The sequence below is a fragment of the Balearica regulorum genome, chromosome 1 (genome assembly GCF_011004875.1).
Source record: "Balearica regulorum gibbericeps isolate bBalReg1 chromosome 1, bBalReg1.pri, whole genome shotgun sequence".
NCBI classification, from domain to species: Eukaryota; Metazoa; Chordata; class Aves; order Gruiformes; family Gruidae; genus Balearica; species Balearica regulorum.
In genome coordinates, this window is record NC_046184.1 from 75,255,389 (window position 1) to 75,281,723 (window position 26,335).

Consider the following 26,335-nt stretch of genomic DNA (forward strand, 5'->3'; position numbering starts at 1 on the left):
ACGATCATCTGGGCTGTGGAAAGCCGATGCGCGGTGAACACAGGTGGTTGTGTGCAGGAGTGAGAGAGCAGGAGCATGTGAATTGCTCTATGTTGACGGATTTGATATTGAGACTTTCCGGTAGAAGATGGATGGGAATAGAAGAGTTAATTGTAGTAGGCTCTGTGTCTATAGGGATGCGTAGTTGCAATACTTCCATTTAGAGTTGAAATAAACATTGTAGTACTTCGGTGCTACCAGCCTTACAATAACATGCAGGCTCATTGCCAGAGCTGTTGTAAAAGCAGTTGTGCCGGCTTTCGTCAGAAGGTCTTGGAGGTCAGTTAAGTGTCTGCCTGGGACCAGTAAACCCTTATTACTGACCATGTTGTGGAAAGTAGGATGTAGTAGTATCAGTTGCAAACTGTAGTATCCGTGGTGTTGGAGGCAATGTGCATGGAAATGCACTGGTATTATTGGAAACGGGTTTTTTTAGATGGCAAAGGGTGTTTAAAGATCTGGGAATTCTGAGCTTGTCAAAAGTTTCTGTAGCATACTGTGGCCGTCTTTTAGCCACTTGTGTTGGTAGTCTGCTGAAACAAATGACTTCTTGATGGTGTATTTGTCTTAAAGGGATCAATTGATTAAAGTGTTAAGTTCACTAGTCAAGCAACACCTATAAATCCTGTCGTCTTTGGATGTAACTTTAAATAACAGAGCATTTGTGTGCTTGTATATATCTTTTTGAAACAGGAAAAAGAAGCTTCCATACTTTCACAGCAACTGTACTTTAAAAAATACCTGGCATTGCCTATGGAGCAATTTCGAATTGCATCTTTTCACGTAAGAATTTTGCACTTCCGTTACAGCAACAACTTGCAGTGGAAGAGCATGCTTTATTTTTGGCAGTCTTCTTAAAAGGGCCTCGATTAAGATCTCTGACCTACAGCTGTTGTAAATAGAAGTCTTTTTGTTTAAAAGTCTTTTAAAGTTGTTCCCTTTTTGTATTAATTGATTAAGATACCTACTGTGGTGGCCGAGTTCCTCTTGCTAATTGGATAAAATGCAACCACTGACTAGATAAAATAATCAACAATATAACTTCCTTGTTGGGAAGGTTGGCTGTTATTTTGATGGGATTTGTTTGCCAGTTGTGGGCATGTATATATGTGTGTTGTAGCCTGAAGACCCCGAGACTGACCTCCTACTTTACTAGGTCTGTCTGTCTAAATGTTACAGAACAGATGGTTAATTCAAACCCAAGAGTATTAAAGCTGAGTAGCTAAATCTGATCTCCTAAAAATGAGGTTGCCAAAACAAGCTGCTGTATTTGATGTAGCTGCTGAATTGGTCTTTTATTTGATACAAAGGCAAACCTCAGTCTAACATCTAAATGCAGAGAGGTTGGTCACTTCAAAAAATTTTGCAGCTTTTAATTTCTCTCAGATCCTTTAACTTGAAGCGCTAAGTTGCTTACGTATTGTAGGGCTCCTGGAAGAGATAAAGGCTAATTTCAAATCCATTGTTTTTTCTGGGCTTATTGCTGCGGTCCTGGGTTTTAAAAGTAAACGAAGACAAATTGCAGCAGTGGAATAGGGCGGGCACCTGATTTTTAACTTGCCATGATTTACTTTTTTCTCCTGTTTAGGAGATCAGTGAAATGGGTGGGCGGGAAGCAAATTGTAAGAAGAAAGGATTATTGTGTTTACAGGCAAATTCTTTCTCTTGTTGTCAACAAATAGGATAGATAATTTGAGACAGGTTTTGTGCCAGAGGAAACCTTTGGATCATCTAATCTGACCTGCGCACCACGGATCAGAGTTATCTCTGGACCAGGCCTAATAGTAAATGAATCTACACGTGTGTACTGATACAAAAGGGATTAAAGCATTTATTTTCTGCATTAATTCTGTTGGGATTATTTCTTAGGGACACCATTTCACACTAACCTACTTTCCTAGTTTCAAATGAAACAGATGAGCAGACTAATGCTGTTTATCTCAGCCCTTGGGGGTTTAAATACTTACGATTCTTCTATGAGCTGCTGGAAGTTATAGTTGCTTTTCAGGAATCTCTGACCTTGCAATCCATTTTTCTATGGTGGATTGAGTATTTGATCTTAAAAAGAGTTCTGTATGGGACTTTTGAGGGGCTATTTTTTCATTTATGCGATGCTGTAGGATGAGCTATTACATTTTTTAGGAATGTTTTTATCTTGAATCATAATGCATCATTGTATAAAAGTTGGAGAAAGCAGTGAAGTTGTTTGTGTATGCTTCTGCTTTGATTAATGCCTTAAAGTTAAAAAATCTCAGGCTTTCAAATCTTTATTTGCTTTTGCTGGTTCTTTTAATGTTTAATTCTGGATGAAAGGTGTCAGGCAAACAGGTGGAAACTGAATCCTTCCATCTGTTTGACTTGCACCACAAGTTTTGTAGGTAGAATTGCACTTGCTGGGTAAGAATCTCAAATCTCACATATTTGTGGGGTAGCCCACTGTTTGCCATAGAGAGGACATAGCTTTACTTGGCTGCATTTTTGAAATACTAGGTGAAATCTTTATTTCCATGGGGCTTTTGGGCTTTTCTTAGAAGAATGAGTTGTGTTTGGTTCTTTTAAAATTCTGCTTCTCCTAATTGGGCTCGAGACCCTTTTATTTCAGGGACTTCGACAGCTCTGAAGGTACCAGCCATATCCTCAGGTTTCTGGAGGTCTTGAGAGGGGATATCATTTGAAATACTATTTATTTGTCTGTTGATCTGTGATTAGGGCATAAAGTTAGATGTTCGTTCCTCAAGTTCTTACTCACAACTTGAAATGGCCCCTTCAAACCTGGTGAAAGAACAAAATTCAGGAACTAAAACCTTGGTGAAGCTTGGAGAAAGCAGTATGTTAGGGAAGAAATTGGCAGAGGCACCAAGGTGTCTGAGAGCAGATGGAGTGTTGTCATCGGTTGCAAAATCAATGTAAATACTTCCAGAAAATTACTCTTCCTCTGCTCTTGCCAAACACAAGGAACAGGAGCCATAAATACCGTTGGCAAATTGTTTTAGCTGCCAGCGAGCATCCTGCAGTTGTCATCAACAAGTTGGAATTCTCCCTTGCAGCGCTGGGCAGCGGCTGCTGCGGTAGTGTTGCGTTACTGGCAATAAAATAAGCCTTTTTGGCTCTTGCCTAAAGACAATGGATTTTTAGTTTAAAAATCTCACAGTTCTGTTGCTATGCTATTCTGGTGGGTCATATCAACAATAAAAAATGTACTTTTCTTTTTTCTTCAGTGATTGTTCCTTGTGGTTGTGTTGCATGATACGACTTTCCTGTTTTAGCATGGTTCAACATTGGGCTGTAAAGCAGTTATTTCATATGTATTACCATTGTGTGACTAGTAACAGATGTGTCCCAAATGCACAGTTTTGGGGTACTGTCATGTTTATAACATATGTCTGGCTGGCTGCCACTAAATTGACCACTTTGTTCCATGGTTTATAAGGGGATGGCTACCCCTAAGTGAAAATGAGGAGCCACGAGGCAGGATGAATTACTAAATCACTAATATATATGGCATCTCTGTCTCTCTACTCCAACATTTGTTTTCCTGGGTAACAAGGGTTCAGAAGAGTGTAAGATGGAGGGTGTTTGGTTTTAAATTCTGAAATATCTGTTTGTACTGATCCAAATTCCATTTCAGTAGAAACTGGAAATTTAGTACTCTCGCTTGGCAACTTCAGCTGCTGGCTGGCTTTGGGGAGACTGAATTGTTCACTTACACTAAACCTTTCAGAACTGAGAGTCGTGTTGGTATATTAGCACTACATATTTTGTGGAGACTGAGAAATTGTAACTGGAATTATTTCATGCATTTACTTTTTGAGAGGTGCTCAACTCTAACTGCTTACGGATCAAGTATCTAAATGTTCAGAGTTTGTGCCAGCTTATCTAATTGTTGAATTGTCACATTCATAATGGATAAGATCATAGTTTCTTTCCTGATGGGGGTAGCTTCTTCAGTATGGTGTAGCTTTACAGATTATGATGCAAACGCAATTCTTTTATTAGCTGACTCTGCAGCAGTGCAGGTGTCCTCCCTTGCCTTGTACCAGCCGTGGAATGCTGCGCATGCATCAGCTGCCGCAACAACTTGACATCATGAATCTGCACTCTAAGTGACCCTGGAGCTCGACTGCACCAACTCATTATGAAAATTTTCTAAGTTCTGGTTATGCTCCTGCCAGCAAGACGGAGCTCCCAGGCCTGCTCTGCGTGGAGTTTGGCAGGATGGCTACGCCAAACCCGGGGGGGAGTAGGCAAAGGCTTAACTTTCTGGAAGAAGCCCTGAAAGAACCGATGGCTCTCCCTGCTTCTAAGTGGAATGAAGTTGTTGAGAAGATCATGGAGAATATAAAGAATGTACCACTATCTTGTCTTCAAGACAAGAGTCGATAAGAGACCCTTGCATTCCTTTGGTCGATCAGTGAGTGTCCTCTATTGAGAGGAGGTAACTTTTCTGTTCTTGAAGCTTTGGCTGGTTAAGGGAAACTTTCCCTGCCCCTCGCTCCTAATAACTTAAACATAGTTTATCAGTCTTCCACTTTCACTTAGAGCTGCTTCAGGGAGCATTATAATCACTGCAATTACTATTTGAAAGCAAATACTCTTTATGGATTGGCACTTCTGTATTTCAATAGCTTGTACCATTCGCTTTAATGTACAAGAGCATGACACAGTAAAAGTATATTGACTGTATGGGGAAACAGCGTTATGTTAGAGATTTGTAGCCAGAAATGTGTTCGCTTACTCTTCTTCTTTGGTGTAGAATAGTAGCGTAAAATAATAGTGTAGTAGTACCTGTGTGGGCTATTAACTCTCTATGTTTGGGACCTGATTCTGCATGTAGAACAGCTTCACCAGACACACTGATGCGAGTTTGGCTTTCAACAGGTGCACTAAACTTCAAGTTTCCTTCTCTGTAGGTAGGTATCTGAGGCTTAAAATATTCAGTTGTCAGTCAGGGCAGGTGACCAAGTCCACGTAGGTGATATGTTCTGTGAGCACAACGGCACGCAGGCTGTCCTGCGTGCGTATGAGCAGAAAAGATGTTGTGGGAAGAGCTCCTCTCAGGTTCTTTGTGCAGTAGTAGGGCAGTTTGAATGAAGATACGCTGTTTTGGTAGGTAAATAGTGCTACCTTTAAAATATAAAAGTTAAAACTTTCAGTTTTGTGAAGAAGCTACAGCAAGGTGCCATTTTGATTTTTAAAAAAATAAGGTGGTTCTAAAGCAGTGCCTGAGATCTTAACTTAGCAGAGATATCTCCCAAACAGTTAAGGAAAAATTGTTTGCAATTAAGAACTTAGATCTAATTTTGTCTATTTTAAGGTTTCTTTTATCTGACAAAAAAGTGTCAGTTTGTTCATTAGTATATTTTTTCCTTTAATGAGCACCGGTCAGTAAACTAAGTAGTAGCAGGAGTGAAAAGGGCAAATCATTTGATGTGGACATACTCCTCTGTCATGAGCTGAAATCTTCCAGAGATCTGGATTCCCTTTTTAATTCCAGATTTCAGTGTGGTTGCTTGTTTAGGTGAAATACAGCAGGCTTGTTTAAGGGGAGGTTTTCTTGGGAACCTGTAGCATTGCTGCTGTGATGGCCTTGTCCATCATCTCTTGAAGCAGGAGGTTCCAGGTTCATTTTAATTTATGGGAGACTCTTCCCCTGCTGTGATGGCTGCAATTCAATTGGAATTTGCCAATACAAATCCAGGCGCTGGAAGCAGACACATGTGCATTTATCTTAGAATGTAGATACAGGCTTGTGGGAGAAAGAGCCAGAAATAACCATAATTAAATAATTCTGTTGCTACCTGTAAAGACTAGGCACAGCCAAGAAATCTTGTTTGTTTGTATTAAGAAGTTTGCCTTATATTTGAAAGGTGTTGCCATAATGATTATTTGGCAATGACTTTTGTTCTCTAGTCCAGCAGTCGGTAAGACTAAAAGCTAAAGACAAGTTTTAAGAAGGTACACATACGAGGTAAACCTCTGCTGGGGGGAAAATACTCCCAAACTACCCATAGCTAAATGCAGAAACAGTAAGTAACCCAATGGAGTTTCTAATCTTTAAAATGTTACTTGAAAAGGTGCTTTAATATACACAAATCCTTTCCACCTGTTGGTGTTTCTTATCTTGCGCATGAATTTCAATGAGTAAATATGAAAACCTCAAGTAAACTTAAGCACTTAAACTTCTCTTCATGTGTAGCAGGTGTTATTTAAAGGGCCAAGCCGGGATATCTGTGTGCCCAGTTGGGCAACTATTTGGCTGCTGCTCTTCTGAGTGAAGAGGTTATTCAGCTGCTTGTTTCATCCCTGATGTTCAGTTCTCCCACGATTACTTGACTTCACTTATATAAATTACAGATTTAAAGAAAAAAAAAAAAAAATCAGTAACAATGGAAAAGATGAGTATTATTGCGTAAAAGCCTTGAGTGATGCAAGCGTATCATAGCAGACTGATTCAAAATCTTGTGAGGTTTCGTTCATCTCACAAGTGGGAATAATCTTCTGTTGTTTGCACTGAAAATGTTTCTCTGTCCGTGTTGTACAATGGTCGTGCAGTCTGAGCATAACAGGCGATGTTTACCAGGGATTCTGTTGTTTATGCTTTGTTCAGGTATGCAGAAAGCGAAGGTGCAGGTAAACAACTTCAGAAATGCTGAACTTTTTTCTTTTTTTTTCTACTTCCATGTAATATGCCTAGATAATAGACATAAACATAATCATATATAAACATAATAATAAGATAATCTAGTTTCTGATGCTATTAGTCAGTTGTTGATTCCTGTAAGGACCCATCTCCTCCACCCAGAATGTAAGAGCTAAGATTCTCATTCACGTCATTCTTGGACATAATTTGCTTACCAATAGTCGCACTACTTACATTATACTACTTATTTTCAGAAGGCTCAAGGAGTTATATTGTAATTGAATTACTTTAAAGAGTGATCTGATCCATTATCTAGTACATAGTCCTGGTCAAATGGCTTTTAATGGCATTAAATAATAACCTCATTAGTACTAGGAATATACATGGTTTTTTCCCAGAACCATGGTTTAAGAATCACAAGCACAAAAAAACCTAGCAGCATCTCAGTCTTGTATTGTAACATGGCAAAGGAAAGCACTGAAGCTGCTCTGGGTTATAAGCATTTGGCCTTTCTATCCCTAAAGTAGATAGGGGCTTGTACTGATTTTACTTTGTATGAGGACTTCATGTATTATGCTATGAGTGAAAGTAGACAAAATTAAAAAGCTTTTTCATGCCTCTTGCATTTCTCTTGAACGCATGCAAATGTTTGTAGTGACAGACCTGCAGTTATATTGGCTTTCAGAAGATGGTGACTTCTGACTTTCACCTTGAAGAGATGAAAAGCTCCTTTCATGTAAGACAATAACACCAATTCGTTCATACCTTGGATTAAAAAAATGGTTTTGTCTTGGTGACTTAGCTCCAAATCTTATGTTTCTAAGACTTATGTAGACCATAAACCATGCTATGAAAATCACTTGGTTGGCTTTTCAATTAATATACATAAGAAGCCAATTCTGAAGTCCTTAGAATAGTAATTGTGTGGTTGGTTTATGAGCATACTTCTTAAACTGATGGATTTTCCCTGCACCCCTTCATGACAATATATATTTCTTTGTATCCAGTTCCAGGTTTATTTTAGGCAATATGTATTTAATTAATGTGGTTGGCTAATAGAATCAGTCTCTATGCCCCAGATGAAATTTCCTTTTGGTGTCTTGATAGCTATTCTGAGGTATTGTATCCTATTATGTTTTTAATGTGAACCATTCTTTGAGCTTCATATTGATGTCAAGTCACTACTTAGTCTGTTCTTCTCTTTCATAGGGCATACAGATCTGGGATTTTCCCTTCTGTAACTGCATTATAACTTGCCTTATGGGGTGCTTCATATTTGCTTTCACGTGATGCAGCAGACCAAGGGCCAGCAATGTTGATTCTGTGCTTTCAAGGGATGACTGATTTGATGTGTATCTAATGTAAGCACTGAACTGGATTACATGTGGATTACTTTCTGCTGCAAATGGAATTAAAATATTTCATCTTCCCCCTTCCTACAGCAACAACTACAATAGGGTGAATGATGATGAACAGAACTTGGCCCTGTAATCAAACTCGAAAATTGTCATACTATGCTGTGCTCCTCATTTGCAGTTTATCCAACGAGCCATTTGACTACAGCGTACCAACAGGCACACCTCTCCTGTTTTTGAGGTGCCCAGCATTTTGTTTAGAAGAATGACATGCTGTACTTCTACATGCTGCTCAGCATTTTGCACATGGTTTAGGTTTAATGAATTGTTCTTTATTTTGTTTTGCCTGCAACTCACTTGAACATTTCCCAGAAGGTATTCCAGAATGGAGTAGCTATGGGGAAGGGTACGTGTGCTTGATAAGAAACCTCAATTGTACGGCCTTGAAGACTCCCGTTGCTGTCTGTGAAAGGCAACTCTGCAAGTTAAGAATGAACTGGTTTGCTGTTTCAGTAGTCACGGATGTATGTGTCCAGACACTTAGGAGGACCGAGGCATATTTGGTGACTAATGCTTCAGGTACCTTCTCCAGCTTGGTCCGTGTTGACTTCTCCAGTAAGGGAATAGTAGCGCTTTCCTGTATCTTCTAATTTCTCTGACCTTCTCCAGAACATTGCAAGATTCTCAGGTTGGTTTTAGGTGAGGCTTTTTGTAGGTATATATTATTGCTGCGATTTTAAAGGAGAATAGGTGGTTGTCTTAGGTATGTGAGGAACTTTCTGAATTCTACATTCAGTCTAATTTTTGTGTTTCTTTTTACATAAAACATGCACAAGAGGTGTTTATTCTCTGGATACATTCCTTTATTTTGGTGAATGAACTTTCAATTCTAAATGATGCAATGAAAGCAAATATGTGCAAGCGGAAATGACGGTGTAGGTGTGTTTTACCCTCAAGTTTCCCTGTGAGGCTGTCATCTATGCCTCCATCTATGACTTCATCTGTGGCAAAACTGATGCTATGGTCAAGGGCTTTTCTAGGACATAAGATGCCACAATATTAAATATTGTGGAATTTTTGTGTGTACATATAAATTATAGTTCAGCTATGCAATAATATGCAATGGATGATGTGCTCTTGTAGTCAAGTGACAGCAGTCTTGCTTTTATTGTGTTAGTCAAGCAATGTAAACAAATTTCAATTAAGGTTGGATAGGAAACAAGCTTGAAACAGAATAACTTCTCTAGTTGGATTGCTACCAGCTTGCTACGCTGGCAGTACTACTGCAAAAATGAAATAATTGTTGATCTGTTGATGGCAAATGGCCAAGAAAATGCTGGTTCTGGTTTTAATGCATTTCAAAAACTTATTTATTAACGACTACGTAACAGCGTATTAACAATTACTTATTAACACTGCAGCTTTGGTAGCTTGGGAGGCTTCACTCTAAAAATTGATGTTTCTTTTTTCCTTTTTCATTTTGTTTCCAAGAATCAAACATTAATAATGTTGGGTTTGGTTTTGTGGTTGTTTTTTTTGTGACTATGATACATTTCGTTAAGTTATCTTAACCTGTATAATGTCTTTTTTTTTAATTATAAAGAGTTCTTTTGGAGGTGATTGAACCAATGTTTTTGTCCTGTCTAACATCCATCCTAAAAATATTTTGTGTAACAAAGACATAATTGCATGATGATGCCTGGTCACTTTGTATGAAATCCTGATAATTGGTCTCATACAGGGTATTATGTCCTATGCAAAGTATGTGCTTTCCTATATCAAATTAATCTCAAGGGCAAGAAGGACAAAAATGACTGGAATAGAGAGTAGAGAAATATCCATTTTTTTCAAATTAATAATAAATAAAACCCAACCAAACAAGGAATGTCCTTTGTAAAATGTATCTGAGAAATTCAAGTTTAATATTAAAGGTCTCTGGGCATAACGGTGGTGAAGTTTGATGGTTTTTTCCTCTGCTATGCTTCAAATATAGATAACTCTTGTTGCTCCTAATCCTCGTCACAGTTGGACACAGCCCTAAAAAATTTAGCTGCCTCTTCTAAAGATATGGACTACTTAAACTTTCATTCGTCTTCTGAATTTTTTTCGGTTTAAACAAAAAAGTAGTGTTTCACTCCAGCGTTGGCTGGTGGCTGCAGCCAGCCCCTTTCGCCTTCTAGTGGAGAGGGCCCCGTGAGTACAAGCACGGCGAGCGTGGGACTCCTGATGTCTTTTGCCGAAGACCTAGACTTCAGAACCACTTGGAAAGTTGCTCCAGGTTGTATAATGCTTTGCTGGCGAGGTGAGCTCCTCCGCTTTAGCCGGGAGCGCAACGCTTTTGCGCTGTCACTGGTGGTGCCAGATGCCGCCGAGCTCTCGTAGCTGCCTGGTGAACGCTTGAAGAAAAGCTAGTTTCTGCCCTCTGCAAATACCACCGGTACGGTGGGGTGAGGAGATATCGTAATTTCTGAAGTAGCATGCTCTCCGTGTGCTACATAAAACCTTTAAGTTCGGTGGGTTTTTGTGTGCGGTGTTGTAAAGCTGTGTGTCAGCTATTAGATTTTTCTATCAATTCTAGCAGTCTATTACTTGAGGTAAGGGAAGACTTGCTCCTGAAAATGCTGATAAGAGGCTGTGCTGCAAGCAGTGAATCATGCTTGATTTCTGTGTAGCACAGCTTTGAAAGCCAGGGATCTTGCATTTCTTTGTTGTTGAGTTTTTTTCCCCTCATTTCATTTCTGAATGCCTCCTGTGAAAGCTTATAAAATCTTATTGAATGCTTTGTGTACCGTGTTTTTCTAGTCCTTTTGCAAGAATTATTAGCTTTCCTGTGATAATTATATCACACATACAGAATTATTTGAAAAGCACTTACTTGGCCTTTACATCTCTATTTTTTTTCTTTTTCTTTTTTCCTTGTAGTCCTGCCTGCCTCATAGATCTGGACTGGCACAAAGAACAATTAGCTGCAGTGTTCCTGAAAGAAATTTGGCAAAGGAAACTAGTACTGACCTAAACTGTTAGATTTTTGGGAGCAAAATATGTCTTTTACGTCAAATGATACGCTTCGGTTGAAGTTAAAAGTGTTCCTGTCCAACAGTGTTACCCATGCTTTTAGCACAGAGCATCCGCTTGGCAAGTCAAGAGTATTAAACAGCGTTGCTGCCCTTGTAGCTGGTTTGTACAACTCGAGTCCAGAAACTACCTAATCAGCAGTGATTTCAGTTGAACTCTGGTATTGGAAATATAGAGAAGCCTCAAGGTGGGCAGTTGGTGCTATGGCAGAAAACCACCTTTCATTCTACAATGTAGAATTATTTAGCTGTGGTGGATCAGGTGAAAAATCAATCGCTTTTGGTGTTTCTGTCTGCAAAGAGAATGCTTAATTACTGCAGCTGAATTGAATACCATGTGCAACTGGTGTATTAGAGAGCTATAAATCGATAGTTTTCTTTTTTATGGAGCTGAATAAAGTTTTCATTGCTATTGATGTATTTCTTCTTTCCAACTGATGAGAGTGTCTGAACTCAGACATCTTCCAGTGATTATAAACACCAACAGTTAATAATGATGTTTGAATGTTGATTTTAACTCAAGCAATTAAGAATTCATTAATGTAAGAATTCTAGCTGTAAAGTGGTGTTTTCACTTAATATTTGGTTAATCTTAGAAATTGTAAAAGTGTTTTAAAGCGTTCGGTAGTTTTAAACCATAACCACCCTAAGTCAAATGAGTTGGTTCATTCTTAACAATACTTAATCCTTAATATTAATAACTGAGTTGTAGCTGTGTTTTTTTTCACAAAGCATTTATTTAAAAGAGGAAGCAGTATAGATTTTTCACTTCATGGGGTGACAAGAAAGCGCACAGTAGAAGAAAAGCAAATACAGACCCTTTGGGGATATCTGTACTCTTTTTGCCAGTGGAAGTTTAGGTCCTTATATGGCATTTCTATAAGGACCTAATATGTGAAATATTGCCCATTTAAGAGCATTATTGAGGCTCTTCTGTGGGTGTTACAGGTCCCTGCTTCATCTGGAAATGAATGCTGTCAACAGGATAATTAGTGTTTTGTGCTGGCCTCTTCGGAGGTAGAATCATCTTGTGTCACTGTGGGAATTAGCATAGGGAAGAAGGAACTGGATAAATTCATGTTTATATGTCTTGAGTAAATATAAAAAACCTTTGTGTGTGAATTTTTTTGTTCAGCTTACAGCTGCAGAAGATCATAAACTAAAAATCAGGGGGCATTTGAAAGTACAGCAAAACATTGTGATCAAGTGATCTGTGTAAATGATGAAGCGAACAGTGTGGAGGTGGAATAAAAGCACCTTCTCTATTACGTGGTACACCAGTGGTGCAGGACAACTACAGATTTCTTCAGAAATGCTGTCAATACCACTCACTACTGCTTGTTGCTCTTGCAGCATTATAAACTGCTTTAACCTTGGAAGAAAGGAATCTGAATTGTGGGTAAAGGCCTACTGATGGGGAGGATGGATGAAAGGTACTATAAGAAGAGGGGACAGAGGTGATGAAGTATCCTTCAACCAAAGAAGTTATCTTCTTGGAATACAGGGGTGAAGCACCTGTCTTACTAAATTATCTCTGTAAGACTTCAAGAGAGACTTGAGAGACTAAGGACTGTGACACACCGAGTTGCAATAGTTTAACAAGCTAATATGCGTCTGCCGAGCTCTGGTAACTTTGTGCAGGTTCTTAACCAGTTCTCGTTTAAGTTAAAATGTTTCAATGTAAACTGCTTTGCCTTTGACCTAGAATACTTTACCTTATACTTGCAGAGGGCCAAGACTGGTAACTGCTAGCTCATTAATGCTTCACCTTCTTAAGCTTGGTGCAGCTCATTAATGCTTTACCTTCTTAAGCTTGGTGCTTCTCTTGATGCATAGCAAGTTGATGTCATTTGGAAACTTCAGATGTCTTTAAGTCTTTGAACGTGAGGCTGTAACCCTTTCTAATCTGCCTTTTTAATGAAAGAAGTACAAAGAAATCTTGTCCAGTGTTTATATAATTCATTCCATGGTTCCACTGTGAAACTGCTTGTGGTTAAGCTGCTAAACTCTTGCCGCAGGGTCTACATGCAGTCGGGAGCCTTACTCGGGCCACCATGGGAGACGGGATACTAGGTCACATTAGCTGAATGTGGTCTGACCTACAGCTAGCTTTTCTTGTGGTCTGTTTAAGGTAGAGCTCCTCCTTTAACTTTTTGTTTTGAAACCTTTAGGCCAGGGATAGTTGAAATACTCTAGCTTCAGCCCAGTGCTGACTGAAACACCAGTACTATGCTCAATTGCATATTACCTTTAGCAGGAATTGTATTTGTCACTTCAGTTAAATTATTCTCCTGTCAAGCTCTCATAGCCTTTAGTTGGAGCCAGACCAGCATCTTGTATGGCCTGGTGACCATGCACACACAATATCAAAGACTTCTTTCTATAAGAGAAGGGAAAAATAAAATGCAATGAAATAGGGATGAATGTTTTGAGTAACAGATGGGAGTTGAACAAGGGAACGATGAATTGGATCATTAATGCTGCTGACATTAGCCAAAAATGCTTGAAGCATATTGAAGCAAGGTATTGACTCTATTTAAAGTAGTAAAGCCAGATAGATCTATCAGTTGGGAAATGTTTTATCTTCATCTTCTTTCCATTGTTGGAACCTGCTGGGTTAAGTCCATTTGTGGTGAGGCTTACCTGGTAAAGTAAAAGCCTGGTTGGTTGTAAGGCAGCATGCAGGCAAGGATCTTGTCTCTCTTTTTCAATTTGAAGACCTCCAAAGGCTTCTCAGTAGAGATAAGCCTAGGCATTAGACACTTACTGAGCAGCTTCTAACTATAGTTGTATTTGTTTTGTTCTGGAGGGGCGTGTGGGAGGGAAGTTGTGTTTTTACTAGTGGTCTGTTTCCAAAGTTTTGAGGTAGCAAATGCTGGTGTAAGACTTGGTCATAATGCAATATTTGAGCTGGCAGTCATGGGAGAGCTCAGGTCAGGGGTATCTTTTCATTCAAGTAATTTCACTTGTTTCTATTGGGTATCTTAAGATTCTTTTGTTAAATCATATGAAGCATAAAGGGGAATAATACACACTTTCCTCAAATAATTTGCAGAGAGGTAGCACTGTATACTTCAAGCTTGTGATGAAAAGTTTGGTCACTACAGAACTCTTCTACTTGCAGTTTGGTTGTTTGTCGTGACTGCTGTTTGGATGTAGTAGCAAGATAGTGTTTTTAAATGGGTTGGGATTATACTTATCCTCTAAAAGCCTTTTAACTCTTCCTTAGTCTTTGCTATTTTCAAAGAAGGTCAAAACATCCTTTTCATTGTCTCTTGTCTCTGATATTTGCCATTTTAAAACCTGTTTCATTGTTTGGGAATGCTGGTTTTGAAAATAGGCACTTTGCCATTGACTATATGAACATTTTGTGTGTAGGTGTGTTCTATTTGCCCTCAAGGAAGAAGCTATCCTAAGGCCTTAATTAGTTGTTTCTTGGCTTTCATTTAAATCCTGAATCAGTGTTTACTAAAAACATCTCCAAATCTTGGGATACTAATTTCATTTGTCTTCCATCTGTTCCTCCTAGCTGTATGCTGGCTGAGGAGGAGTTAATTTGTAATACCTTATCAAAAATGTTTGCAAAATTGCAAACATACAAGTAGGTTTGGAGAGGAGGAGAGAATTTATTAAACCATGTCTAGATGTGGTTGAAAAAAGAGCTTTGTTTTGATGAGTCACTACTTTGTCAACTTTTTATGTGTTTTTATCGGACTTATTTTCATATATTAGCAGATCTGGACAGCATACTTCTTGGCTGCTTAGCTTTAGGTCTCCAGCGACTGAGCAGTACTTGGAAGACAGTGAGGATCTTCAGATCCCAACGCAGCTTCAGGGAGGTGTTTGGAACTGCTTCTTTCTCCTTCCTCTAAGCATCTTCATGCTTCCCCTAGGAAGTGGCCAACACCTATGGAAGCCTCAACCGTTCCATGAAGCACATTGTTGTGGTGAAGCAATAAAACTTTTCATGGGCTGGTATTTACATGTTGGCCCGTTAATGGGGCAGCACATCTTTACAGCGTGCTTGCCTCATGAGTATTTGCAGCTTTTTTGGCTTTGAACTGCAGAAGTTTGATTAACAGCTGCAGTGTGTGTGTACCTCCCACATGTTGTTACAGTGCATGGGATCTTTTCAAAGGGAATTTGGGGGGATTTGCTGCCCAGTGCTCTAAGTAGAGAGAGATGTTGCCAAAGAAGTCTGAGAACAGCATAACAAGTGTGATAGGCTTTATTGCTGCTTTTCTCTTTATCTTGATTCTTTTTGTTTGTTCTACTAATGGCAGCAGGATCTGAATCCTGCTTTTGAACTTTGAAGAAGAGCTTTCCATTTCCTCTGGCCTATGTTGAGCACTTAAAATTAAGTAATGAGTCTGGTCCCCTACCAAAGATAAAGTTAAAAATAAATAAGTAAATGGGTATTCAACTGTAAGGAAAAGCATTTGAATCTAAGTAGTGACTTCTGCTTTGGCCTGACTCTGGAGTTAGTGTGGGGACTTTATTAGTCAATTAGAAAAATCTAAAAAAAAAAAAAAAAAAAAAAGAAAGGATTGTCTGACTTGAAGTTCTCATGAAGACAAGGCCTTGGAGATACAAAGAACAGGTTTGTATCCACTGCCCAATGCTTGGAAAGTCTGGCTGGCCTAAGCTTTATTACATTTATTTTCACTTTGCTATATAACATACTTTCTGATGAACCTGCTATCTTTTTTGTTGCAACATACTTAACTGTGTGATGCTTCACAAGGCCAAGTGCTAGGTCCTGCACTTAGGTCACAACAACCCCATGCAACACTACAGGCTTGGGAAAGAGTGGCTGGAAAGCTGCCTGGCAGAAAAGGACCTGGGAGTGCTGGTCAACAGCTGGCTGAACATAAGCCGGCAGTGTGCCCAGGTGGCCAAGAAGGCCAACAGCATCCTGGCTTGTGTCAGAAATGGTGTGGCCAGCAGGACTAGGGAAGTGATCATCCCCCTGTACTTGGCTCTGGTGAGGTCGCACCTCGAGTGCTGTGCTCAGTTTTGGGCCCCTCACTACACGAAAGACACTGAGGTGCTGGAGTGTGTCCAAAGAAGGGCAAGAAAGCTGGTGAAGGGTCTAGAGCACAAGTCTTACGAGGGGCGGCTGGGGGAACTGGGGATGTTTAGCTTGAAGAAGAGGAGGCTGAGGGGAGATTTCCTCACTCTCTACAACTACCTGGAAAGAGGTTCTAGTGAGGTGAGTGTTGGTCTCTTTTCCCAAGCACAAGTGATAAGAGGGAATGGCCTCAAATTGCTCCAGGGGAGGTTTAGGTTGGATATTAGGGAAAATTTCTTCACTGAAAGGGTAGTCAGACATTGGAACAGGCTGCCCAGGGAAGTGGTGGAGTCACTGTCCCTGGAGGTGTTCAGTAAGTGTGTAGACATGGCACTTCAGGACATGGTCTAGTAGACATAGTGGTGTTGGGTTGACGGTTGGACTTGATGATCTTAGAGGTATTTTCCAACCTTAAAGACTCTATGACTAAGTTCAACAAGGCCAAGTACAAGGTCCTTCATAGAGGTCGGGGCAATTCCAAGCACACATACAAGCTGGGCAGAGAATGGATTGAGAGCAGCCCTGAGGAGAAGGACTTGGGGCTACTGGTGGACAAGAAGCTCAACATGACCCAGCAACGTACGCTTGCAGCCCAGAAAGCCAACCGTATCCTGGGCCGCATCAAAAGAAGCGTGACCAGCAGGTCGAGGGGGGTGATCCTGCCCCTCTACTCCACTCTCCTGAGACTCCCACGTGGAATACTGCGTCCAGCTCTGGGGTTCCCAGCACAAGAAGGACATAGAGCTGTTGGATCGAGTCCAGAGGAGGACCACAAAGGTGGTCAGAGGGCTGGAGCACCTCTCCTGTGAAGACAGGCTGAGAGAGTTGGGGTTCTTCAGCCTGGAGTAGGCTCCAGGGAGACGTTAGAGCAGCCTTCCAGTACCTGAAGGGGGCTGACAAGAAATCTGGAGAGGGACTGTTTACAAGGGTGTGTAGTGATAGGACAAGGGGGAATGGCCTTAAGCTGAAGGACAGTAGATTTAGATTAGATGTTTGGAAGAAATTCTTCACTGTGAGGGTGGTGAGGCACTGGAACAGGTTGCCCAGAGAGGTTGTGGCTGTCCCATCCCTGGAAGTGTTCAAGGCCAGGTTGGATGGGGCTTTGGGCAAGCTGGTCTAGTGGAGGGTGTCCCTGCCCATGGCAGGGGGGGTTGGAGCTAGATGATCTTGAAGGTTCTTTCCAACCCAGGCCATTCTATGATTCTATAATTGCTTCCAGAGGGCCCATTAAACTTCTTTCTTGAATGAGTGCAGCAAACCCAGCAAAAACCAGCTTTCTGTTTGTCTTCCATTGACTCATTGTTAATTGCAAGGAAAGAAAAAACGTAGGTTGGCTTCTGTTGACTACATAATGAAGTAAGAAATACATGCTCCAAACAAAAAGAAATCTTTGATTATATAATAGCAGTAGCTGTTACAACATATTTATTCCTTTGATTAGTAATAATTAAGAAATGTTATATTGTAATCCCACTAATAACACTTCCTCACCTACTCGGAGTAGGGAGGAGGGATGACACAGAACATGGAGATGTTGGTTGAAGGTCAGATGGAGGATGCTCATTTTCAACAAGGACAAATGGTTGTGGAGGAAGCTAGAAATCTGCAAGCTATCAGACCCAACTTTGCTCTCTGCAGGTGCCATTTGTGACTTTTCACAACCATGAAATGCGTAACAGCTGTATACTTCGGTATTTTACCTATTATTATCCAGAGTGTGCTTTCAGTTTGAGACATTTGAAGTTCATTTTATAGAAGGTGACTATCTGCAGCCACAAGTTACCCAAAAGAGATGGCTACTTAACAAACTTGCTGTATTATTCATATATTGAAATTGAATTAGAGTGTGTTCCAACACACACAACAAAATGATGTGTTGTCGTCTTTTTCATGTCCATCAGTATTAAACCCCACCCCCAAACTAGTGAGACTTTTTCCAAAACTTCTTTTAAAATAAAGAACTCTTAACATATTGATGATAACACAAGAAGTCTCTTTGGCCCTTGAGTACTTTAACTTTGCCTTGTCTGCAAAAGACACAACCGAGAGGTGGGCTTTCTGATATCTTCCATAACTGGAAGTTTTTTGTCTTGGTGTAGTTCTCTTCTTGTAGATGAACATTGGCACGCATAGGGAGGAATTCACTGGCTCTCTTTATCCTCTTTAGCAGTGGTGAGCTATATGAAATAGCTTTCACTCTAGCTTTGTTGGTTCATGTGTGATGCTGGACTGTTAGTTTGTGAGCTTTTGGCTCTTATAAACCTGGATTTGATTCCTGACCTAGCTCACTATAAATCGAGGAGTGACATGTGGGACAGAAAGAAGTGGAGAGGGTAGGGGGAATGGTACAACTTTTGGCTGCAGAGCTGACTTCTGCTTTAAAGTGTCAGTGGAATGATGTGCATTTCAAATAGGGCAAAGATTTGTTTGTGGAATGAAATGTGAAGGCTGCAGCGTGCGGCATGCAAGATGGCCATCACAAAGGAAAGCACTGCAGGCCTTTAGAGAAGGTGCAGGTTTTGTCTCTCCCCTGTTTTTGCTGCTACTGAGCACTGTCTTAAGTGCTTCACTTAATCCTGTGCAAGGCTGGAATTGGGGGGGGGGGTATTAGGAGTGGTTTATAACCCTTTTTGCCGATGAAGGGTGATTGACGCTAACCTTTAAACCCTCTGGGAAATCACTGGTTTGGATGAGAACTTTATTGTACCGGAAGGGTTAGTTGGAAATGCAGAGTGATGTCTAATGGTCCTGCTAATGTTAGAGACAAAACTGACTTGAAACTGAATTTTTTTTGTTGATTTGGGTTAGTGCTAAACTGAACCAATTAGAACTTACAAATAATCTGCAGTGACTGTTTAATTCTGATATCTTAATTATTTTCTGTTCTTGATGTGGATTCTGCAAACTAATTTACCTCAGTGCTCCTATAAAAACAGGCTAAATCATCATACAGAATGGTGCTGTGCAAACAACCTACAGAAGCAGAAAAGAATGGCCTTTGCTTGCAAAGATGACAGCAGTATTTCAGGACTTTTTTTTTAATAGAACGGGCTCTCCAGAATTTACTATAAATTGCTATGACATGGAAATAGAAATTGTCTGGCAGTGCCTAAAGAATCGTTTCCTCAACAATTGTAATATTGACTGTCTGAAGGAACTGAAGGGACTGTTGGATTCTGTTTGTATTGTGAACACAGGCTGCGTGCTAAACAGCTGCTTTGCCACTAATTCAGTCGTTACGCTGGCTGGGACACTTGCTCAGTGGCAAAGGAAGAGAAATCTGATTTTATTTTTTCACTAGTTTTCAATGCATGTCCTTAACTGTAGTAATGCAAGTAAAACAGAATCTCATTCCAGTTCTTTTCAGTTGCTGTCAACCAGATTTGTCATTAAGGAAAGAAATTAAAGCAAATGCCACATCATTGTGCTACCAATGTGCTACCACTTGTGTCACCTAAATACCTGGATGACTCATCCAACTATACTTTTCTAGAGGTGTGCATGGTTAATGACATACATGCTTTAACTTGAATTTTTCTTTTCAAATGTTTTCCTATGGTTCTAATGGCTAGGATTAATAACAACAGGAGCTAACTCAATGCACGTTCTGGTAACCTACAACTCAAACAGATCAGTGGATGTGTGAATACACAGACCTAAGCACAATTTCTGCTAACCACCATTTAATGTATGACCTCAGTCTCTTTCTCTTTTTCTCTAAATACACTTTCTCATACATGCTTTTCTGAGAATCAGTGCAAAATATTTAGTCATATGTAGGCACGGCAAGAGTTTGATGCTATGTTTGAAGAATTAATCGTCAAGGGAGAAATGGTACAGTTTGTTTCAAATAAGACAGGCATGTAAAGTGATGGAGCTGTGCATCGTGCTTTAAATCTACAGAGCAAGACCTTGGTTGATCATGAGCGAAAAAGACTATCAGCAAAAAAATAAATTTTCAACAACGAAGCAAACTCTTGCTATGACTTCACACCTTCTCTACTGCTATATTAGGTAATTGCCTTGTGAAGCGAGCCTGACTGCATCTGACTACAGCAGTATAGCCAAGGCAGGGTTTTCTAGCGGAGGTCTCGGATCAGCAGTCTGCAGGAACCTTCGTGCTTCTAAGACTGCTGAAGGAAGCAGACAAAAGCATACCTCCTATCTGTAAGGGTAACGTTGCAGTGCCTGCTGTCTTAAGAAAAAACTTGCTGATGAGGAGAAAAGAAAATTACCGGTTTCTTTGCTATTACTCTGGTATTCTTCCGAACGGAGTTGAGCAGAATGTGCGAGGAGATGAGGCAGTAGTGTAGTACATGTGCCGTCTGTGGGTGAGTCTTGATGGCTCTCTGTTGTATCAGCATGCCCTTTTGATCTTGGATTGTTACAGTGGGCTTTAATGATATGTGTTGCCAAGTAAAATGTTAGCAGTTTGGAGGAAAACAATGTGTCCTTCCTGTAAGTATTCTGCTTTGCATGATGAGCTTATGTGTTGGGGCTTTCTTGGATATGTTGTTGAAACAAAAAGAAAATAAATCACTTCAAGTGTTTTTCTTTCCCTTTCCTCAACAACTGGAACTCTAAAGGTTTAAAACTGTATTAAATGAATTCAAACCTGTTGTTCCTGGAAGGCTATGTATGGCAAGCAAATGCCTTTCACATTCTTGCAAGGAGAAAACTAACAGGCAGAACTCGTAAGATCATAGTCAAGACTTTTTTTTTATATCAAGCTGCTTTATTTTCATTTCACTCTTTTTGGTTTATGTATCAACATTATTTTGGTAGTACTTGCTTTTCTACACTTCAGTAGAGCTTAAAGAACTAGGATACCATGTTTCTGGAGTGAAGAGGGAGTAGTTTAGGGTTGGATTTGAAGAGAGCATTATCCAATTTTTTTCTCTTCCCCAGAAGAGCTAAATACTAGTAACAAAGAGGCGAGTTCATTTGTGACTGATACAGAAAGGGATGTTAATGCTGTTGGTCTTGCTAATGCAGGATATAGTTTAAAAAAACAAACACACACAAAACTACGTGGGAATCGCAGACGTAGGCTGCTTACACGGATGTGACCACAGGCTAGCGGGTAACGTAGGCAGGGCTTGAGCGCTCCAGACAAAATGGACACAAGTAGACATGGGACTGAATGTTGGGGTCAAGTCAGGGTTGGACAGTTCCTCTGTCAATTCTGCTTAAGGTGTGAGGTTGCTCTGGGGAAGAGGGGAAATAAACTTTTTTTGATCATGCTGTGACCGGCTACCTTCTACAGTAAAGTGAAGACATGAACAAGTGACTACAGTCAAGTGAAGATGTAAACAGGTTGATGCTCCTTATATTCTCCTAATAACATGTCTTGCTTGGATCAATCTCCTCCCTATAGGTAAGAGCAGCAGCCAAAATGGGCTGATACAGATACTGTTACTTTGGGAGCACGTGCTGCTTATCAATAGGGTGAGAAAGGACAGAGTGGTGAGCTAGCAGGAGGGACAACTATCTTCTATCCACTGGTATACCCCTAAATTTTCTTGTCAATCTTTCTTATATTCCATTTTGACACTTGATGGGAAGTCACCATCTTGCACCTGCAGACCTTCATACCACAGGTATGATGAGACTTGAAGCAAGGATGCTGCTTACACTGATTTGTAACAGGGAAGGTTTTTCTTGCGAGGTGCCAAGCACCAATCCCAGATTTATTTTTACATAGGTCATTATATAGCTGCTGAAGGATAACTTTTGATTAACAGTGATGAGTTAATTGGGACCATCTGACCCAGATGTGGTGGAAGGCCTCCCTAGCTTGCAGCACCTGATCTTCCTCACTACTCTGTCCAAAACAAACATACCTTTCACCACTACCTCAAGGCATTTACAAATTCATCTGTACTTTGGATATGATGGTGTATCTTTTTAAACTGTGACCTTAAGGCTAATAATTCATGGTGGGGTAGGCTACATGTGATGTCTGCAGTCTTTCAGAATTGTCATTACCTTGATAGAAACATAAGCTAACATCGTGTATCTCCCATTACCCCAAAGAACTGATCAAAATGTTCTGACCTTGTTAATACTACAAATGTGTCTCCTTGGAGATCATGACTCAATCTTTTGAGCCATATTTTTTTCCTTTATGGCTAATTGCTACTTAACTTCAACAAAGGCAGAAAGGGCTTTCATTTTAAAGATTTCCTGCTTGTAATCAAGGATGCTGTTTTTCTGTATTGAAAACAAAACAAAAACTAAACAAAAAAACCCACCAAAACCCCAAAACAAACCCACGCCACAACCACACCACACCCTCCCTCAAAAAACAAAAACAAGCAAAACAAAAAACCAACCAACCAAAGACTTTTGAAAAGCCAACTTAATTCCTTTTTTTAATGCTGATTCTCCATAAGGTCTTTTTTCAGTGTCAAACTGCTGCTCTACTGAAATGAAGTTCAGGAGAAACACAGATTACTTTAGTTCACGTGAATTGGGACTCAGTTTTGGTCATCCAGTAAGCCATAGAAAAACTGTGAAGGAAATAATACATACTTTAAGGTAAAAAGATTTGTTACAATGCCAATCCTATTTTCTTCCATGTGAATCGAAGGGTCACAGTTGCTTTAGAAATGTGTGACTGAAAGAGGCCACCTGAGTTTGAAAGTAATTTCTTGTTCTTCCCAGTCCTCCACCACAGAGTATTGCATAATAAAAGTTTAGTCAAAGAAGTTATGGGAAAAAAAAATGAGTGGGAACAGATCCTCAAAACAGACATCTTGTATTTTCTTCTTCTCTAAAGTGACAGATATGTCAACCTTGTTCAGTTTGGTTTTGTTGGTACTGCCATCATATACTCAGATGATGAATTGTCTTTGGTTCTCCCTTTTTCCATCATCACTAGGAAACCCCTGTTGTCTTTGGGGAGGCTCCAAGGTGCAATGCAAATAGTTGCTTGGGGTGGACAGGGATAACGTAGACTCCACGTGTCTCAAAGCAACATTTGAGAGTACAAAAATGATCTGATCTTTCAAAGAGCCATAGCAAACAAAGAAAATTAGGTCTTTGTTTCTTTTGTTATCTCTTCTGTGCTCTTGAATTCTCAGCCTTGTGCCTTCTTTTAGCCTATTGATCAAGTAGGAAGAAAGGGAATGCTTTACCATACTTTCACTTTTTCTTTATGTGCTTGCCCAACAGTATATATATATTCTTTATGAACAGAATTTTACCCTGCAGCAGTGTGAAGCTGGCATACTCCTGCAGGAAAGGAAGTTTCCCACATACAAGAGCTAGAAATGTTGTTGTTATTTCTGTGCTTCCTCCCCAGTGTTTATTTCCTCATGATCTGAGAATAACATGATCGATCACCTGCATAATTTTACCAGTTTGGAGACACCAAACTGGTAGGTTATGTAGTATGTTAGTCATCTTGGTTCACCTTGCTAAGAAATCTGGCCTCTGGGGAAGTCCTCTATCATGGCATCTCTTAGAAGCTGCTCTTCTTTTCAGCTGCTTGTGGCCTACTCCTGCATTTGTGTGTATGCATCTCCTCAGTCTTACAGGAATAGAAATTACTTTTTAATGTCTCTGTTAATTAAAAAAAAAAGATCGTTTTTGTTACTCTGTTTCTTCAAACAGTATGTCAATTTATACTGTATCCCTACTAATAGATCCAATAAAGCTGGACCCGTTCTTGTTGGCTTGACTGACTTCTCTCTGTTCCCGTATCATTTTGCATTTTAACATGTTAGGATCTCCTTCTGCAAGTACATACTGGAATTGGGGCTCCAGTCTGCAAGGCTGCAGTGTGAGAACAAAGAAGACTTCAGTATTTTCCTTGGGACTTCCATAAAATAAAATACATAAAACATCTCCATTAAAATGTCTGGATTGATGAAGGGAAAGGGGAAAAAAAAAGCCTTTTCCTCCAACAGTGGCTTGATTAATGGATTTATTGTTTGTACAGATTTTGTCAGGAAGCCATATGGCTTGAGGAAAACAAAGAGGAAATGGCTGATGTTGAGAATCTGATTTAATAGGGGTCCCTAAGGACAGAATGAGGCTCTTATCCTTACTCCTTCCCACTCAGTTTGCAAAGTGGTCTGAGAAGAGCTTTAGTGCTTCAATAGAGCTAAAGATAATGCGGCTCTGTTGGAGTGGAAGTGTCAGTCCCTGCTGCTGGATCAGCATCACAGCTACTCCGTTCTCAGGTTAAAAGCCCGCTATTCTTTGTCTGTTGTGTAAAGTATTCCAGTGCAGTTAACAAGGAACAGTAACTGAAATGTTTACAACTTGTGTCTGGGCAGTTGGTCAGTTTGCAATAGGTGAAGACAGCTTTAGCATCTTGAAGCTGAGCTCTGATAGTTTGGGGTGAGATGGTATTTCTCTCCTCTCTACCTCTTCCTCCTCCAGCAAAATTCAAGTATATACATCTCTGGATTAACTGAGTCACCATCTGTATCCTACAACCAGATTTATTTTCCTAATCTAGTGTGTGTGTGTGTGGGGACTGATAAGTAACTGCGGCTCCAGCACTGGTGTGCTTAACCTGATGTGGTGGGTTAAATGAATGTTCAGCATTCTAGTTATGGCTACATGGTGAATAAACCCAAGTAGAGAATCTAAAGCAATGTTCTATAATGTGACTGCAAGCAAATACATTAAGGATGTTTAACAAGCACTTCTTCCTTGTGTGAGATTACAGCTTCTCAGCTGAGAGACATAAATTCACCAAAAGCAGGTTATCGTCATTTCAGAGCTAAAGTAAAAGGCTCATGTGAACCATTGGTAATTGTTAGCAGGTCCACAGAGTGGAAAGCATAGAAAATTCACTTCACAAAAACATATTCTGACAAGTCAGGAATTTAATGAACATTGGTTTGTGAATGAAAGCTATATATTCAGCTGCTGGTGGTGAAAACAATTTGACGTGTGTCTGAGATCTCTGGAGCTCCTGAATGTCCTATTTTGAAGGTTTTGGCCATAATGAAAGTAGTAATTGCCCCTATGGGACTTTAATGTGTAGTGTGTGTGGTCTAGTATTTTACAACAGGCCAGTCCTTTCTTTCCGGATCTTTAAGAGGTTTTTGTTGTTTTCTGGACCCTTTATGACATGTTTACGCTGGAGTTGGTGCTTATTGAATTTTTTCATATAGCTCTGACAGGTACTAGGAGAACAAGTTTGTCTTGACGCAATCCAATGGCTGATAACAGTGGAAGAGGAGACACTAAAAGACTAGGAGAAAGTTTTCATGATTTAGATCTTCTATTTGGTGCTTCTGTCAAACTGTAAAACTCCCATTTAGTGCTCCGCATAATAGATATGTTCCTTTAAAATATTATTCAGAAAGTCTTTGGTAGTGAAGGTTTAAAAATAACCACTTCTCACATGTTGTCCTTGGCTGTGACATAGTATTAGGCAATGTTTGCAAGTCTGTCACAATGACACCATTACACATCCTTGTAGTAAGCATCCCTTGCAAGCTGATTAATATTAGTCTTAATCAGCAGTTAGGGATTTGTTACCCTTTGCCTAGTTCGTTTGACTCGTTATGCATGCGTTGGCCATGATTCACTACTGCAAGGGAGTCGGGGTATGCAGTTCAAGAGCACTTGGAGGTTTTTATGCCTGGAACATCTCCAGTTTAAGCATTATTTTCCTTAAAAAGAAAATTAGGAAAGAAGATTGTGAAATAATCTTCTATATTTACAATTTAGCAGTGGTAGATGCTCGTGACTACCTAATACAGTGCTTAGTTTTTCCTAGTGTTCTGGAAAGCTGTTGAAATGTTGTTTACCACACTTAGTTGTTTATAGCAGGAAAATGTCACACCAGGTAGAAGAGGTAGCAAATTAAGTGCAGTATTCCACATTTCTTTTGAACTAACTTTTAAAAAATAAAATACTGCTTGTACGTAGCAGGCTGTTTTATGTCCATACTTATAGGTGCTAGGTGAACACTGTGCTTTCCCAAAGCATTAAAGGGAGGAGGAGGAATAGGACTTTACCCTCAGAAAGGTAGTTTTACTAATGGATAACAATGTTTAAATTTTTTTCTTCTAGCAACTGACCTTGTCAGCAGAGTTGACACCTATGCCTGGAGTAGCAGCTTACGCTAAGCCCACGGCATAAGCAGACTTCTCTGTCTATCATCATCTGCAGGTAAGAAGTTAAGACC

At 39.9% G+C, this 26,335-nt stretch overlaps 1 protein-coding gene across 4 annotated transcripts in view; it reads left to right on the forward strand.

Moving 5' to 3' along the window:
- Nucleotides 1–26,335, forward strand: part of RASSF8 (Ras association domain family member 8) — a 91,537-nt gene that overhangs the window by 16,441 nt on the left and 48,761 nt on the right. For 2 of the 4 annotated variants that reach the window (XM_075759095.1, XM_075759080.1), the window contains exon 2: nucleotides 26,221–26,319. The exons of 1 other annotated variant lie outside the window; for it this stretch is intronic. The gene's annotated coding sequence lies outside the window, so the exon portion shown is untranslated. Of the gene's footprint in view, nucleotides 1–20,193; nucleotides 20,347–26,220; nucleotides 26,320–26,335 lie in introns of all 4 variants that reach the window. One more of the 4 variants, XM_075759086.1, reaches the window with a different exon arrangement.